The sequence below is a fragment of the Morone saxatilis genome, unplaced genomic scaffold, assembly GCF_004916995.1.
Source record: "Morone saxatilis isolate NCDOM2014 unplaced genomic scaffold, NCSU_SB_2.0 Contig1, whole genome shotgun sequence".
Lineage (NCBI taxonomy): Eukaryota > Metazoa > Chordata > Actinopteri > Moronidae > Morone > Morone saxatilis.
Window position 1 is genome coordinate 12,440,128 of NW_023339651.1, and position 6,008 is coordinate 12,446,135.

Here is a 6,008-nt window from a genome sequence, read left to right on the forward strand (position 1 = left end):
GTCACTTTGTTTGACATATAAGAACACCAGTGCTCACACTTCACATACTTCTCTGAGGATTTTATTCAACAGTGTTTGTCACTCCAGAGAGACTGACTGATTTCAGCAACAAGACAAGCTGCACATCCTCAGCTTGGCCTCCTCACGTTTCACTGTTGAAACAAACTCAACATGGATCAGCATGAGCTGTACCACCTGACAACCTTTCAACACTTGCTGTTAAAATGTTAATTAAAAAAATGGGCCTACTTGCTCCAGGTCTCTGCAGTAACTTCTACAGACTGTAACTATAAAACTCTTGTCCCGTGAGGAACCAAGGGCTCCCTTTTGCAGGGACATTTTCCACAGCAAACCTCAGTCTCACCACCACTGCTGCTGCCACCAGACAGCCCTCACAGAATAAACTGCTCATGTAGGCTGTTATTTGTGCAAGTATTTGATGCCACTGCTCATAGTAGGAGTTTATATTCTTTGTGTGGCTACGTTTTATCTCATCCATCCATATCCCAGCCATATCCTTGTTTTAGATTTTATCCTTTTGTTTCGTTTTAAGCAGAAGAAACCCTGTTAGCATGTGTGAGTCACATTCCAGGCCTTCGGGGCTGTGCCTCTTCACCACTGGTCCCTCTCATGCGTGGTTTATAAAGTCATGCATCACCATCATGACTCATTGCTTGTCACTTTTTCTGGAAGACAGATTAAGCGGTGTGGACAAATGGCTGGAATTTCAGAACAATACCAATATTTCCAAGGAGACTTTTTGCTTTATGGATAATGTCTTCCGCTGGGTAGTGGCCTTCCAGATGTTTCTGTGTGGCCAATGTCATTGCTTTGTATTTAAATGTCTGAAAATTTTCCTGATGTGTCTAGTGACTGGCAGGCTTTTGTTTGCCAAAATAAGAGATTGAAACGAGAGTTCCTTTTCATGCAGTATAAAGAAAACAAAGTCGGATAAACAACATAGTCGTGTTTTTCTCTAGCATATTTTGACAAAATGAATGAGGCTGGAAAGTTTTTAGTGCTCACTGATTGTATTATGACATGAGAGGATCATATTTCATTCCTCATGTGCTTTGTTATGTTTGCATGTTTGTGGTTTTTGCTGGTCTATCAAAACCTTACAGTGAGCAGAGCAAGACCTAAACCAATATGAGCATCAAAATCCAAAGGAAAACTTCCCAAGTCATCTTCCCCCACTTGCCTACCCTTACACAGTCCCTGTCATCCTTTGCCAAATAAGCATAGTCAGTTTTTAAATTCAATTAAGAAACTATGGAAGTCAGGACCAACGAAAACCACAGAGAGACCCTTCTGGTTGCTCTCAAGCTTTTTATCTGCCTTTTGCTGTTATTTCATTTTGTAAAGCACATTACAATTTATTTAAATAGAGTACAAGATAAACACACAGTTTTGAGGGGCACGTCAAGCTTAGCGTAGCAGTGAGTGTGCCGACCGGCATGTCATGCTAGCTAGTGGTTACGCTCCTCTGGCTACAGTGGTATGTTTGGTTTGTCATTCTTCCAAAAGTGTCTCTCCTCTGCTCTCTTCTCTGTGTCAGCCACCACCCTCCCTAAACCCCGCTTTTAACCCATTTTTGCATGTCGTGTATTCAGTGTTTTAGGTAAGTGACAGCACAGAACGAGGCAACCAAAACTCCCCAGTGGTGTACTGTGCTGCACTGTAGTTCTTGTTTTCACGTCTTCCGAGAATGTATGTCAAACTGTGAAGAACACACTTACACAGGTGTATGGTCTGATTGTAAGTTTTTATTAAAATAATGTCACCAAGCTTAAGAATGTGGATGCCATGACAGTTGATGCCATTGTAATCTATGACCAGGGTTAGACGTCGTTCAAATGATTGTGGATCTTCATGCTGTGCATCTGTCTGACATTTTAATTATCGAATCCAAAAACAACCCGAAACCAAAATGAGTTATCGCCCACCATGATTTCTGGTGTGTGACAAGAGTTTTGACAGCCCAAGCTACAATCCCCACTGATGGAATTTCAAAATTTACAAAAATGCAGAACCAATCAGTCAATTATTTGTGTGTTGGCTGTCTGCAGTGGCCTGTCAGACAGGTGGTGTTACAGTAGCACCAGCCTCCTCGCCCTGGTATGTGAGTATGGTGTGACACATTATGATAGATGGCCAAATTACGTGCCTGTGAGGCCTCCTTGGTGCTCAACTCCTTAAGCGTCCGACACACTCGTGTAGGAACGACAGTGTCCTTGAATCTGGACTATCTTTCACGTTTCTTAAGTGCCCACCCTGAATGTTGGAATAAAGATAAAAAAGTAAGAGTGAGCCAGATGTTGTCTGGGGGGTGGACACGCAGTCTTGTGAAATCCATTTAGTGAGCCTCATAGAGAGAGCCATCCTGTTGTTTTACCTTAACAAGCCCAGCAGCTTGGCAGTTTAACTGAGGCCATAACTGCTTTGCTTTGTTTCCCCCCGTTGCAGGATTTATAGGATTCACAGGTGTGTGTGTGTGTGTGACTGTTGGTGGGTGTGTGTGTGTCTGTGTAATTAACCCTACCCGAGCAAACAATTGATATGCACCTAAATTGAAAGTGCAGAGAGGTGAGAGAGCTCTCATTTGAAGGCAGACTTTTCGGGGCGACAAAGCTTCTCAGTTTTTTCACAGTTGTAATGTTTGTGTTGAGGAGTCTGAACAGCCTATGATGAATAATTATCGTTTTTATTTCCCTGGTCTGATTCCCATTTTCTTCTTGTTTCGCTTCCATATTGCCTTGTTTAATAAGTCTTGACACATTTTTAATGTTGTAAATATGTACTGAACTGCCTCTGCCATTTATGTTGTCTTTTGTAAAGCGTCACTTGGGCTGGGATGACTCACGTGTATGGATGTACAAACCAGATGATGTTATATGGATGTAGAAACCAGAAACATATGCTTTAGTGATCACGACCAGAAGATGTGGTTCAGATATTACACAGAATGTATTTCTTTTGGTTTTATGTTGTTTCCAGACGACAACAACCGCCCAATTGTAAATGACTTTGAGGAGAATTAAGTAAAAATGTGACACAGGCTGATCGGGCCCTCTGCTTTTCCCATTGAGGTACAGACGGGAACTGACACACAACAACCCACTGCTTTCTGTTACATTAATGTCCTGGGAATAATGCTTCACTCACACAAGAATTGCCTACCTACCTTCCTTGGGGAACAAAGGGATTCTTCCCTTAGTTGAGTCCTGCTCTTCACTTATGTTATATCAAAGTCTTCCCTGTACATTTTCCTCTGAGGCAATGAACCACTGACTTTTTAATCTTAAATGATAAAAAATAAATTATTAGTTAATGAGCTGTGTGTTGATCATCTGTCTCTTTAATTACCATAATTAGTTTGAGCTGCAGAAATAATATCAAATTGATATGTGTGTGTTTCCCATTGGAAAGTATGCTTACATACAGTGGGCCTCTGGTGTGTTTCCACTCACAGGGGCTAGACTGGGGTTTGAAAGGGGAGAGTACTGAGCAGCGCGGCTCCCCTCCTCTATGAACAGAGCAAGAGCTAAAGCTCTGTAAATAAACAGTGAGGCACACACACACACACTTGAATGTGTACCTCACCTCTGAGGAAACCCAACTCCCGAGTCAGGTCCAAGGCAGGAAACTCCTTACTCTCTTTCTCTTTTTCCCTCTCCCCCTCCTCTCTCTCTCACCTACAGTCTCCTCTCTCCTCGTCTCCCCACCCTCTAACCAAACAGGCCAGCTCCATCCATCCTCCTGAAGGTAAATTACAGGAAGGCGACCATTTATCATCACTCTCCCCAGGCATGGCCATCAAGGCTTTGAGAATAGAAGTTGCTGAGATTGTCTGGACACACACACACACAGACACACATACATACACCATGACATATGTCTCTGTATCGAGCACATCCATCCTGGCATCCTGTCATCAGTTTCCTATTCCTGTCCAGACTCCATTACACCAAAACAGTTTAAATTGCTAAGAACTAAATGGACAATAGAGATCTAGATTTATGATCCTATAAGATATTTGGCTGCAGGAACAGAATCAGGGCTCAGTCTAAGTGAGACTCCACTCCCCTTGATAGATGTGTTACTTCACAAGATTGCGAGATTGATTGAAATCGGCATAGACCCACTGCGTATCTCTTGTGGCAAATGATGCACTCTGCCCCACATTTATTTCTATCTCTCTGTGACAACCGTTGGCTCAACCTACTGAAGCCAAGCCCTTGATCTTAAACCCAAATAATTGTATGGACAGTCTCATCACTGTGTATCATGGTGTACCTACACCATTCCTACAAAATCATTACCCTCTCAGTGTGTGTTGCATCATCTGACTTATTTTGGCACAAACTCACACCAGAAGATAACTTCCTTTCCCTTGAGTTCTAAGACTGTAGGGTGTAGAATGGAGGTGTGAACGCATCAAGGTTCAAATAACAGATGTGGGATCATCATACCATCGTACCTTTCCTTGTCTGTGACATGATATGTAGACACATATTTTTGTGAACTTTTGGCTGGGCTGGTCTTTCCATCCCCAAGTTGTTAGCTTGCAAGATCCTCTGTTTTTTGTGTTTTTGTCTCTGCCAACACAAATTGCTTTCTTCATATCCCACTCTGATAAATGTGTATTTGCTGGCATCATGCTGTATAAAGAGTTTAGCTATAATGAAATAGATAAAGGCAGAGATATATTGATTGTTGTCCCTTTCCTACAACTGTGCAAAATAATAACTTTTCAAGTGTGTTTGGGAAACCTCTTCAGTGTTTGCAGAGAAAACGGAGCTCTGGAGTGACTGGTCTGGGAGCGAGCTGCTGCTAAGAGCGCTGGAAAAGAGCAAAGCGGATCCGGCCAAATACTGTCCGCTCTTCCCCCTCCCTATCCTACTGACACTTACACACACATCTATACAAACACACACCACCCAGTGGCAGATGAGGGGGGCTTACCAATCGTGCTTTCATAAGCTGCCAAAGCGGCTTCATTGGCTTTAAATGGAGCCTCATTACCACTGTGCTTCAAAGCTCAATAACGGCATTTTCCAGCATGGGGTCTGTGTGTGTGTGTGTGTGTGTGTGTGTATGTGGGTGTGTGTAGGTCTGTTTCCTAAATCTTCTCTTTTCTCTAATGTACTTTTCTTACTTTTCACCACATTCACAACTTTCCATTATAATGATAACTTATTTCCCTTTTTTATTTCTTTTTTTCCCCCATCTCGTTCCCCTCAGAGACAGTGAATGCATGTGTGAATATCTGAATGTATCTGTGAACACTCATGTATGCCTGCCTGTGAGTCTGTGAGTGTGTGTGTGGGTCACCAAGTACTAACCCCCCTTGAAAACCACAAAAAATGTGGCGAGAAATCTGTGTGGACCAAGATCATAAATATTCAGAGGTGAAGGTCTGATCTCTTTCTCTTTCTCTGCTGCACTTCTTTTCTCTGAGTGAAACCAGCTGTCGTCTGAAGAGACACCACTCCCTCTGGAACTGACAACATGCGTGACAATGACCACACCTCCGCTCACACATCTGTCATCCTTCAATCTCTCCATCTTTCCATTTTTCCATTGATCTTTAAAAAAAGCAAATTTCAGCCATCCAAAGGAAATGTCTTCTTCTCACTTGAACTCATGCAATCTTTAAGCCCACAAATGGGCCAATCACATCCATGATACTCGTGGACAATTTTCCAGACACAAACACAGTGTCAGGAATTGTAAGGGACTGCTGTTGCACAAAACTGGGATTCAGTGTTCCTTTGCTGGTCTTTTTTATTGGAGAAACAAACTTTATTGGGCCAGTGAGTGATTGAAAATGAGTGAGGAATAGGGGGTAATTTAAAACCAGTGTGGTCCCTGATAGGAGCATTGTGCAGCACAAGCCTGCTCCTAATCCGCCCCTCAGCTTTGTGTTTGATTGGGTACTGTTGAAAATGGGGATGAGTCTGCCTCTTCAAAGCCTGTAACATAAGAGGAATGTGTGTGTGTGTGTG